The sequence below is a fragment of the Brachyhypopomus gauderio genome, chromosome 15 (assembly GCF_052324685.1).
Source record: "Brachyhypopomus gauderio isolate BG-103 chromosome 15, BGAUD_0.2, whole genome shotgun sequence".
In the NCBI taxonomy this organism is placed as follows: domain Eukaryota; kingdom Metazoa; phylum Chordata; class Actinopteri; order Gymnotiformes; family Hypopomidae; genus Brachyhypopomus; species Brachyhypopomus gauderio.
Genome location: NC_135225.1, coordinates 19,934,831 through 19,947,330, shown reverse-complemented (window position 1 = coordinate 19,947,330; position 12,500 = coordinate 19,934,831). Strand labels below are relative to the sequence as shown.

General features: G+C 43.9%; 1 protein-coding gene across 5 annotated transcripts in view; it reads left to right on the top strand.

The window, feature by feature from the left end:
- pde10a (phosphodiesterase 10A) overlaps positions 1-12,500 on the top strand; it is a 73,620-nt gene that overhangs the window by 15,202 nt on the left and 45,918 nt on the right. For 3 of the 5 annotated variants that reach the window (XM_076974595.1, XM_076974593.1, XM_076974596.1), the window contains exon 1: positions 8,625-9,323. The exons of the other annotated variants lie outside the window; for them this stretch is intronic. The gene's annotated coding sequence lies outside the window, so the exon portion shown is untranslated. Of the gene's footprint in view, positions 1-8,624; positions 9,324-12,500 lie in introns of those variants that run through there. 5 annotated transcript variants of the gene reach the window in all.

The window sequence follows — 12,500 nt, the reverse complement described above, 5'->3', positions numbered from 1 at the left end:
CATATGGTATGATATGGTATGTGACATATGGTATGGTTCCTTAACAGAGCAGAATCATCGCTAGCTTCCTGTAGTTTCTGAACTGTGTTTTGCTTGTTTTATTCACATTTGCATACTGCTTATATGCTATTTGGTGAATGGTCATTTAACTGTTCATGGTGTGTCATCCAGATAGGAAGGACTGTGTGTTTGACCACAGTTTACACAGGACCTTTTTCCCTACAGTCCTCTCGTCTCTACACTGCATATCATTACACACCCGCCTGCGAACATCACTGTAATATTTAGTTCTCTGTGTGCTTCATCAACATAACCAAAACATTCTAACAACTGCGCCTAAAGGTTTATGCACAACTGAGCTCAGTGTAAGTATCTTATCATGAATGAATGTGACTTTGTGCTAATTCAGTTATGGGATAGTTAATTGTTTTTGAATGAATCTTGGGGTGTGTGTGTGTGTGTGTGTGTGTGTGTGTGTGTGTGTGTGTGTGTGTGTGTGTGTGTGTGTGTGTGTGTGTGTGTGTGCGTGTGTGCGCGCGTGTGTGTGTGTGTGTGTGTGTGTGTGTGTGTGTGTGTGTGTGTGTGCATGCGTGCGTGCGTGTGTATGCCTGTTGTGTTGTATGGGAGCATGCATGTGCTCCTGTGTAGATGCTGGAATAATGCATGTCAGTTTCCTGTCATGATGATGGTGGTGTAGGTGGTGTAGGTGGTGTTGGTGTCTCCTGTTCTGGCCTGCCCCATCGCTCACTGCTCTGGCTGCGGCTCTGACGCAGATAGACTCCACCACCCCCCACCCACCCACCCAACGTTCACCCCACCCCCTTCCCCCCCCAATCCCACCCCCACCCGTCCCTCCTGCCACACTAGCTTAGATGGGTTTTTGATTCATGAGCTTTGCGCAGTTCCTCCCACTGCAATGTTCGCCCCGGCACGGCAGCTACGGGTTTTTTGCCTTCTCTCTCTCTCTCCTCTCTCATTCATCCTTTTGTTTCTCTCTGAGTGCTCGACCCCTCTCTATCCACACACTTGCCCCAATCCTTCTTTATCCATCTGTGTCTCATCCACTCCGCTCTCTCTCCTGCGCCCGAGAGTTAAATCAAAAAAGTCAGGGCCGTTTCTCTTCAGATGCCTGGAGGCCTCTAAACTGCTCATATTAGAGACCTTGGGCCCAGTGTGGCAACATTCATCATTCTTGAAAAAATATGGGGGGGGGGGGCAATATTAACAAATTACAACAATAAAACAGTTTTACTTAAGACGTTTATGTTAATCACAGGACTCACAAATGGAACATCTCTTTTTGTTTGTAAGCACTGAAACGGCGTAATGCTCGAGCACAGAGGAGCAAATGCGGCAGACATTAGCGGGGAGAGTCCCCCCCCCCCCTCCCCCCCCCCACCTCTGCCATCATGGCACCTTCCTCTCGTATGCTCTTTACAGCACTTTAACGTTACCTCAGCGTCACGCTAATCTCCATATGCATCAGCAGTACGTCAGGACCATTTAACCACTCTCTGTCCTGCCACATTTCAAAAGGCTGTGTTTTTTCTTCACAGTGGAGAGATAGATAGATAGATAGATAGATAGATAGATAGATAGATAGATAGATAGATAGATAGATAGATAGATAGATAGATAGAAAAGAAACAAAACATTGCTTGGACTCTTATGTTCCTTTAGTTGTGCAAGAAGTTATAGATGCATGTCTAATATGCTCAACAAACAGGAAAAAAAAATTACCATAAAGCAAAAAATGGAAAACTCAGCACCGAAATGGAACTCAATGTTAATTTCACTTGCAACACAAATCCTTCATGGAGAATTGCCCGCGGATTTCAAGGTGCATTATAATATGGGGGGATTTGTGTTTGTTTTTGGTTCCCCCGACTGTGTGAGAGACAGAGGGTAAGAGCCTTGGCTCCTAACAGCCATGGCCGTTGTTGAAATAGTTGCTAGTGGAGCTGAGAGCGTGAGCATAACTTCCCCAAGGGAGCCGTTTTTTCATAGGCATGTCTCTGACGTCAATGCTCCGGCTGTCCTGTGGATCGTCACAGCAGACGTTCGCAGAGCTAGGAGAGCGAGAGAGCGAGAGAGAGAGAGAGAGGGAGAGAGTGTGTGTGTGTGTGTGTGTGTGTGTGTGTGCGTGTGTGTGTGTGTGTGTGTGTTCCAGAGCACACAAAGACTGCAGAACGCTGTGCAAAACTGGAACCTTCTACTGCAGCATGATGTGAAGAAGGGATGAAAAACATGCAGTTTTGGTAGCAGATGCTTCTGTTGTTGTGTGTCTGCACAAGTGTGTGTGTGTGTGTGTGTGTGTGTGTGTGTGTGTGTGTGTGTGTGTGTGTGTGTGTGTGTGTGTGTGTGTGTGTGTAACAACAGAGGGAAGGAAAGCAACGAGACAGCATTGTGACAATGTACGGATGACAATGTAAATCCAGCTTCACTGTGGCTTTCCTGTGAACGCCACGTCACGTAGCTAAAGAGGCTCTGAGGCAGCTTGGGTTCTCGAAGGTTCCTCAGCTGAACCCAGCCCATAAAACACAGGAGCAGACCGGCTCTGGTGCCTCACATTGCATCTGCACAAGCCGATGGAATCAAAGGAAGAGACAGCCATCATTCTTCTTCATTCTTCTCGATCCGGCTCTGTTGTTGACCAAACCTCTCAGTGACCCACAGCATTTGGGCCAGTGTGAACTCTTGCCTGACTGTAGACTGCTGGTTTTAGCTGGCCAACATCCTTAAGAGTCCGAAGCACCAGAGAAGAAAGGGAAAAATGTTTTCCTTTCTCTGTAGCTTTTCTCAAAATTGTTTGCAATGTGAAATTTAGTGTTTAAAGTAAACTGACTTTTCCATTGTGTCTGCTGTGTTAGCTGAGTCCTCCTTTGTCATAAATACACTGTAATTTTTGCATGGGTTTACATATCTTCATGCTGTCTTCAGGATTCAGTAAACCCTAACCCAAAATGGAGCAATTTTCTATGGTATTTTCTTATTACAAATTGGCATCAACAGTATTTGTTTGGCAGGCAACAGGCACAGATGATAACTGAATTGCAAATGTACCAGGACGAAGCCAATATTTACGTACCTTCTCGCTGCAATTCAAACCTTGTGTTTACTAGTGTGTGGTGCCGAATGGCCACTAGCGCCATAGCTCGGCAGTGCTCGGAGGTCGTGGAGATGCCGGTGTTCTCCTGTTATCCAGTGTTATCTCTACCCATGTGTGTAAATCATAAATGAACTGAAGCGATGTAACCTGGAGACTGTAGGCCGGCATCCAGACTTAGAGGAACTCTGGACGACCGTAGATGTCTCCAAGTTACGGCCTGCTAATCTCACTTTACGTCTGGGTGGCATAAGGAAAATTGTTTTATTTGAACAATCTTTCTCCCTTTGAAAATTGTAAGGCAGTGTGGTACTGTGGTACTGTTAATCACCAAAAGCTTGTTTTTTCTCACTGAGTTTACACTTCACTATAAAAACATTTAGAGGTATGGTCTCAACCGAATTAAATTGGTTACAACAGGTTAGAACGTCTGGTCAATTTGTTTCTTTTTTTACATCGGTAATTCTTTTCCAAATGTCAGCTCTGGTTTACGGGGTTTGTCCGTGTGCTCTTACGGATCTCTGCGTGCTGCAGCTCCCATGGTGTAAGCCAACACACACTGGCAGAACCCGTCTTGAAGTAAGAAAGAACAGTATCCCGAAGTTTTGCCATTGCTAATGTGACAGAATGTGTTTACAATTCCCATGGCATACAGACACTGCAGACCAACCCAGAGAAAGACCCACGGCAGGCTTTGTGGCGAAACAGTGGTTTTAACGGCACGTCGCTGTCAGAAAGTGTTCCAGGTCTGTAGCGCTGCGTCATGTGAGGAATCCCAGAGTCAACATTATTATTATATAATATCAGTCTTTTTTCTGTCATCGTAGTAATTCTGAGGCGCATGCCAACGAATGAATCACACATAATTGGAGTACAAATAATCTGTAAGAAATATAAAAAAGAGCAGTTCATTTAATCTGCAAGTAATTACTAAATGTGAAACAAAATGATTGTAATCTAAGTTGCAGTAAAGGCAGTGAGATTGTCACATGGCATGGTAAACTGTTTGCATGCTTTGCAGTGCTGCTCCAATCACTGCCTGGATCAACTTGATCTCCGGTTGTGTAATTGGTCAGTTTTTTTTTTGCCCAGAAAATGCGAGGAAAAAAAGAGAAAACAAAGACCAAATACCAAAAGCGAATGACACACATATCTGGAATTGTTTTAGTAATATTTACTTATATATTGTAGTTCTATTAGTTAGCGTTCTTTTCTGATCATTCACGGTATGTGCAGTTTTGAAAAACAAACAAAATTCCTATGAAAAAAAAACATAAATATCTGATACTTCAATGCTAGACTCAACCTGCATTCTGAGATTTGCATTTCTGAGTATTCTAATTTAGGTTTGTTAGAAAACACAACCAGTAAGTATACAGTTTTGTAACATTCTGCTTAGAGAACCTTCTTCCTTATTCGTGTCTAAGATGTATGTCTGTGTGCTTTATTCATCTGTGAGCTGCTATGACAGGAATGCACTCTACAATTTCAGCTGCTGTGCACAATACAATTATCCTTAAAACATCGCCTGCAGAAATACCTTATATGGAGATATTGGCTCAGAACTATTTATGGTGTATGAGAATCTTGATACCATCCAGTCCCACCCTTTGACCATTACTGCAAAGTTTTACAGCACAGGTGGATGTGAAGCAACTTCCAAGCACCATTTCGAGCACCATAGAAGGTCTACGTCATGCATACTCCATAAAGTCTTCAGGTGCTCCCAGACGGTTCAGGTAGATCGCTCAGCCTCTGATCCTACAGCCCACCTGTTCCAAACCATGAAGAGCATGGACCATGTGATGCAGTCGAGCGGAGAACAGGCATGTCTCCAAATGGTGCAAAAAGAAGCAGTGTACTATGGGTAATAATTTTAAGCTTGTCCAGCCCAACATCTTTTTACTAATGAACTCCCATTCTGAGAAACAGGGACCCTAATGAGGGAACCTACTTAGTGAGTCAGATGGAGCTGTGCAGGGTTGGGTGGGTCAGTGGGCCCCGCTGCACCTCCCAGGCTTTGCTGTGTGCGTTGTGAAACGTCACTCACATTCGGCCTCTTACAGAGAAGAAATCCAAACTGCCTCACAAATCAAAGCAGAGGGAGCTGAATAACAATAGTCATCACGTCCTGTGGTGGAAGAGAGACTTGTGGTCACAGTGCAGTCTTACGAAGGTGTTTTCTGTCTTGTCCTCTTGGCATTTGCCTTCTTCACCGCTAATTTATAGACCCAGCTGTAGTTATTGCCTTATTAATGACTCCCATATGTCCTGACTCCCCCATATATATTTTTCAATTCAGAGCTGAGAACATGGACGTCGCGATCGGTAGCTTTTAGTATCGTATCAGTGCGTTCAGTCTTTAGACTATATCTTTGGACATTAGCTTTGGACTTTGCATTTGAATCATTGTGGTAGACATTTATCGATCTTACCTGTAATTTGTTTTGAAGTTTTGAAGAGCATTCAAGTCTGAGAGACTTATAGGTGTACCATAATTTTAAATATGCAGTTTTTGGCAACACAGGAAGATCCCTTTAGTTGTTGCTCGGGGTGTTACTGTTACTGTCTGCCTTTTTTCAGTCCGGTTTAGTGTTTGTCGCAGTTCATTTTATTGTAGACAGGGAGCGGAATACACGGACTGTTTCTGTTAACAAAATGATACCAGCTTATGGGGGATTCCAGTATAGAGTCCAGTATAGAGTCCAGTATAGAGTCCAGAGATCAGAATAACATGAGATTAGTGTGGCTAGCAGGACCACAGGGGTTCACGGATTCTGCATTTATCTGCATTTTGACCTATGACCCTTTGCTCAGATAACTAAACTCCACTATGTTACTAGGCCAGATGCAGCCTCGTCTGACTTTTACAGGACTGCACAAGTGAAGACAAGTCCGTCCTGTGGCTTATGGTGACCAGTGTCATCGTACACGTGCTGCACAGATCTTGCATTTCTGAAGAACCTACGTTCATGGAGGGTTCTCGGAGTTCTTCAGAGTTCTTCAGAGTTAGGCCTTTGTTAGGCCAGAGTTAACGAGCCTTACGTTCCAATGGCCACGACAGAGAGAGACCACAAAAGCACAGGTTAAGTTAAAACAGGTTAAGTGATGTGACTCCTGCAATTTAAGCGGAACCTGGCCGCGGGTCGACCTCCGCATCCAGAACACCAGACTGCACGTTACTTTGCCATCGTCCTTAATCCCAATGTGGCTGGGTGCTGATGTTCAGAGGAGCAAGGTTTGGTTAGGCATACGGCTTTTGCAGAGGCTAAACAGCAGGCGATGGCATTATAACCACCATCTCGCCTGCGAATGCTCATTATAAAGCTCCACACGGGGGGGGTTTATAACAGGGGGAAGGATATGAAATCAAAGACGAAAAATGACATAAAATGGCTCTTTTATGTCAAGCTCAACAAAGGGTGTTTTCTGTTTTACATTTTCTTAATGCATCAGCGCCAAGCAGCGGTGAGCTGGCACCCACATCAGTCCTGCTCTGCTATGATGGGACACCTCAGCTTGTTATAGAGAAGGTTCCTCCACACGATTATTACTCTTGCCGTTCTCTTTGTAGCAATACAGCAGAGTCTGTTGGCAGTTATGCGGCACAAGCAACGAGGTGCTGAAATACGAAGATGGTTTTAATACACATGCAAATGGATGAAGTTCCAACGCTGCGTGCACGCCGAGCAGATATATGAAGGGATACAGGAAATACTGCAGCACTGAAATGAAGTTGATTGATGAACATCAGAACATTTTCGCACAGGATAAGACACAACTTGAGATCTTCCCCCTTTTGAAATGTTGATTTCAGTTATGGTCTGTTATCTGGACAGTTAGGATGTCTTAACCATGTGACTTCTAGTGTTAACAGTGGGACCTAGAAACAAAAGTTAAATCATTACACGTTCTAAAACTTAGGCAAGGCCTATATTTTCTGTGCAACCTATGAACAGTCATGGAGTTTATTAATGTATTATTGTAAACATATTTAAGAAAGTTTATAGCATAATTCATAAGACAAGATGCAGGTTCCATATATATCACTAGCTTAGACTGAATATGAAAAAACAATGAGCCATGAGCGACAATTTTCAAAAAAATGTCAACAAAACCAAATGTTAACAATACATCTGGGATACGTAAACCTTCTGAAATGCTGCAGTCTGGTGAGGTTTGCGGCTGACAGACCTCTTCCTTATCTTGCCGAGGTTCGATTGTGAACAAAGATTAATAGAAGCTGAATGTAAAACACCTGCCTAGAAATGAAAGATGTTCTTGTCCCATAGCTCACCTAATTTAGGATAACGTCTCTAAAATGGGGTCCCCTTCGATTTTAATGAATGAGGTGTAATGTAAAGCTGTCATTAACCCGGAATCTCCTCGACAGCCACTCCTTAACTTTGGCCACATGCTGCAAACCAAGCGTTGACGCACGTGGCGAGCTCGCGCCCCGGTATCTTCAAGAGGTTTGATTAAATGTGTCTTACGAATGGATAAATAGTTCCACACGACGGAGAAACTATTCGCAGTCGATAAAGTACATCCACCGATCCTGCAGTCAGAATGTTCGCATAGTCTACCAGCTGAAAATGTTTCAATGTTTTGCAAACTGTGTGGGGCCCAAAAGACGTCAATGGGACGTCAAAATGATACAGGAAATCCTTTGAATAAACCTCAAAGTTAAAAAAAAGACCGTAGGAACAGAAACCAAACTCCTGTGATAATTACAAAGGACTGGATGGCAACTTTCTGCACGTTTAAAAGTTATCGTGCAGGCAAATGTAGACTAATAGCCTACACGTCTGCAGCTCTCAACTCACATATAGGTTATCATAGCCTATATCTAATAATAGATTATGCTTTCCAAATTGTACAATAAATATACCAGTCACCAGGATATTAGGCTATATAATAAAACAGCTCTGGGACTTCCCAGAGTTCCGAGGTACTGTGGCTAATGTGTAGAGTACAGTGGGGATAAAATAGACTCTTCTATAGGACTGTACGTAGCTCTTTTCTCCATATAAGGCTGATGTAAAAACGGGCTACAGCACAGTTATGGCTAGGCTAGGTTCTGCTGGCACAGAACATAGGTCCACATCCTCGTATCGGAGGTTTTACTGGACAGTTCAACAAGGTCACTGACCTGGAGGAAACATCACAGCAAGCATCATGCCACGTGTACACAAAAAATGAAACTGCATGTAAAACGTACATTTTTCAAAATTATTATTATTGCAATTTGTCTGTATGTCCAGTGTTGGCTTCGTGAAGATATCGTGAACAAGTGCGACAAGTAATGTTGTTTTTAGCATGCTTAAAAGAGGACTTGTGCTATATAAGGTCTTTATCAAAATATGTAGGAACAACGAATATTCCTGATCCCCACCGGATCTAAATGTTAGCATGGCCACGTGAGCTCTCTCTCTCTCTCTCTCTCTCTTTCTCTCTCACACACACACACACACACACACACACACACACATTGACGCGTGCTGACGTAGAAAATGCATCAGACCGCCTGCTGCAGCGCTAGCAAACAGTTTATTTCTTACTTATGGCTCCATTTAATCAGGCTTATATGGGTGTGGCGGCGAGGAATATGCGTGTGTGCTCGCCTGGAGCCAATTCATTCACCTCAGCTGTGCTATTCAGCAAAACGCTCTTAGAAACCAGGCATGCTCCTTAAACGAAAGAATACGTTTGTTTGCACGCTAGAAACCAAAGCGATCCTGTCCTCTTTCTGTTGCACCCTGAAGCGTTCCGCTTCAGCCCTATAAACACAGAAGATGTCCAACCCAGAGAAAAGACGTCCCATCACGCCCCCATAGCCTCCGAGTAGAGGGGGAAGCGCAGCTCCGGATCCGGAGACAACTTTCACCACTACGGCGCCCTGAGATCCTGCAGCAACACCCGCGTGCAGCCGGGGAGGAGACCGCGAGCGACTGCGCGTTTACTACTACAGCGGCGTAGCGCGAGCGCAGCGAGATCCCCCGGACGCGCCGCGCGCCGCTTCCTCGCGAGGGGGGGACCACCTGGATCCCCGCAGCGCGCGCGCCGCCGCCCGGGTCTCTTCGTCAGCGGCCGCACTGCCGTCAGCGCGAGCCCGGCACGCTTCTCTCCGCTCCCGTCTCGCGCTCCCGCTCAGAGATGGGAGATGGTCCTTCATCGAGCTGTCTCAGAAGACTTATGGACTGTTTTCTCGGTTCAGGTGGGTGCGCTCACACCATCATCACCAACGCGCCCGCAACATCTTTACGTTTTATACCTTTATACGTTTCCGTTGCATGCTTACATGCGTGCATGCTTGTTTTCTTTGTGTCATCAAACTTTTTTACGTGAAATGAAAGTTATGCATTGCACAGGCGTCTGCGAGATGATTAAGAGTTTCTGAGTGATGCATTTAGCTGTTTATTCCCGGTCATCGTTAAACAAGATTTGCAAGTTACCATTCATTGTTTAGCAAATGGGCGCAATTATTATCGGGTGGAGACATATTTGTGGGTAAAGATATCTTCAGCGTGATTGAAATCTAAATAAGGTGGTTATTAACTTTGTAGGCACAGCGTGCTGAATCGGGTGCACAACGGGGAAAGTAATAGTTATTCAAATGAACACGTCAAGTGACTGCGTTTTGTGTTCAAGATTCATAAAGTGTCTGAGAGGAGCTAACACCCCGGACTAAAATAGGTGGCGATAACCGTTTGTACGCCCTGCCTGGTTCTCTGTGCTCGTGCCTATTGGAATGTAAATTGGATAATGCACATTCAGTAACTAATGCAACAGCTACTTGAAAATATGACATCGATAGATGACATTTCGTGCAATTGTTTGTATATTTTCTACAGTTGAAATCATCTGCTATGTTCGTTGTTCCGGCTACTTCACACTAAGCACCCCACTGGAGCAGTTTATTTAATAAGTGTGTGTGTGTGTGTGTGTGTGTGTGTGTGTGTGTGTGTGTGTGTGTGTGTGTGTGTGTGTGTGTGTGTGTGATAAATAATAAATAATAGGTAGAAGTATTCGTTTCTAAGTTGTACACTTAAGATCTGTACTAAAATGTACCAGCAGTGGTGTTTGAGTTGCATGCAAAACTGTGCATATATTCATCAACAAGTACTGTTGCAAAACTGTGCCTCTTTCACTGACGACTTTTATGTGAAAAGTTGGATTGGCGTTTATGAACTGTTTTTCTACACTACCCTTTTCACCCATAACCTCCAGGCTCTCATTAAGACTACTAATTCTTTCAACTAATTAAATAATAAAGACAGAAAATGGACTGTCTGTGTAATTGCAGAAGGTAGCTACCAAATACACCTTAGTTTGACTATACACACATGTTTGTGGTGAACACAAGCTTTAGGCAATAGTATCTTCCAAAATGTCATATGCAACACTTACAGCCTGGCAGACTGAGAGTTTTAATCATATGTCCCACTGAATAATTTTTCTACGGTAAAGTTGAATGCAATAGGAAATGACTGTAGGTATTTAGGGGAAGACATCTCTCTCTCTCTCTCTCTCTCTCTCTCTCTCTCTCTCTCTCTCTCTCTCTCTCTCTCTCTCTCTCTCTCTCTCTCTCTCTTTCTCTCTCTCTCTTTCTAGTTCTTCCACCATGTTGTGCATAATCTTGTTTTTTGTTCTGTGCTTTGCATGCTGTGACATCACAGCACATTTACTCTGAAGTTGGCCTGTTCTGTTTTACACAGCCAAACAGGCTTTTCATCTAGATTTTCTATTTGCCAAATCATCATTTGTGCATTTCGTAGCTCAGATAGTGGACGGGTGACTGAGGCGTCCTCGTGCAGCTGGCTCGTGCTTCTGCCTCGGCACCACAGCGTGATTGTTACGGTGTCCACAGGACACTCACCGAGCAGAGTGGTGGTGCGCGCCGTGGCGACCCGTCAGGTGACCTGTCAGGCGACCTGCGAGACTCGCTGGTGTATTTTCACAGTGAGTGGGACCACATTGTCACTCTTTTGCTCTTTGCTACTATCGAGCAGGACCCACGTTTGTCTCGCAGGACAGGGACGCTGACGTTATATCCCGACTTTGACCTGAAGCAGGCAAGTAAGTGACAATGTGATGAAAAGGGGAAAGGTCAGAGTGCGTTTGGCTGCTCACTGCTGAGGTGAATTAGTCCAAGTTTCACCTCATACCTCTTACAGCTCTGTGTGACTATAGTTGTACATGCTTAATTTATCTTTGAATTTGACGAAAGAGGCTTTTTTTTGTGAATTCAAAAGCTCCTGGAACAACCAGAGAAATGGGACACCTATTTAGTTCTGTGTTGGAGTTTGTTTAACAACTCACAGAATTAACCTGTTTCATTCAATATTTGCCTCTGACTTTCCATAAACATTTTATTTATTTATTTGTCTGTGTTTCTTTACATGTAAATATGTCTCTTTGGCTTTTGCAAACAGTGGGTTTGTTTGAATTTTGTCCAATAGTACAAGGACCGGCTAGCTGTTCAGCACTGAATGTACATTGACTTTTTAAAAACTTATAAATCAACATTAAAATTCTGGTCCAGTCAGTGATGTAAATCCGTGTAATTGCATCCGGTCATAGATGTAATTTCATCACTTGACAACCCCCAAAGTCTTTTCAACATCCTGAATTCTGCTCAGTTACATTACATATATGTTAAAAAGAAACGGAACTTCACAAGCAGTTATTGCTAATGTATTTATGTTATACACCTGCAAGCAGATTTTGATTTTACTGTTTCTTCTGTCTTCTTGGGCGGCATGGTGGTGTGGTGGTTAGCGCTGTCACCTCACAGCAAGGAGGTCTGGGTTTGATTCTCGGTCTGGGCTGCTCTGTGTGGAGTTTGCATGTTCTCCCTGTGCCTGTGTGGGTTTTCTCTGGGTACTCTGGTTTCTTCCCACAGGCCAAAAGCATTTGTGTTGAGTTGATTGGTTATTCTAAATTGTGTGTGTGTGTTGGCCATGCGGTACACTGGTGACCTGCCCATGGTGTACCCTGCCTTCGCCTGATGATGCTGGGATTTGCTTATTCCACCCCCCATGACCCAGACTAGTAGGATTTAGCAGTGAAGAATGATCTTTACTGGATGGATGAATGTATTTCGTCTCAGGTTTTCACTGCACACCCATCCCTACTATTAAAGAACGTTTAAAGTGGTCTGAGAGTGGTGTCAGTTAATGTTCAGAGACGCTCTGCAAAAGCAAACTAACAAACCGGCCTCAGTCAGCAGTTTATCGTTTCTGCTGGCCTGCACAGTTAGTCATGAGACCAGCAGTGAGACGTCAAACACAAATGGGTAATTTCCCACACTTTTTTCTTCCTTAGTTTCTCCCTTTTTTTAATAACACTTTCTTTTTTGGAAACAGTTATAACATATACAGTTATTTGTTCA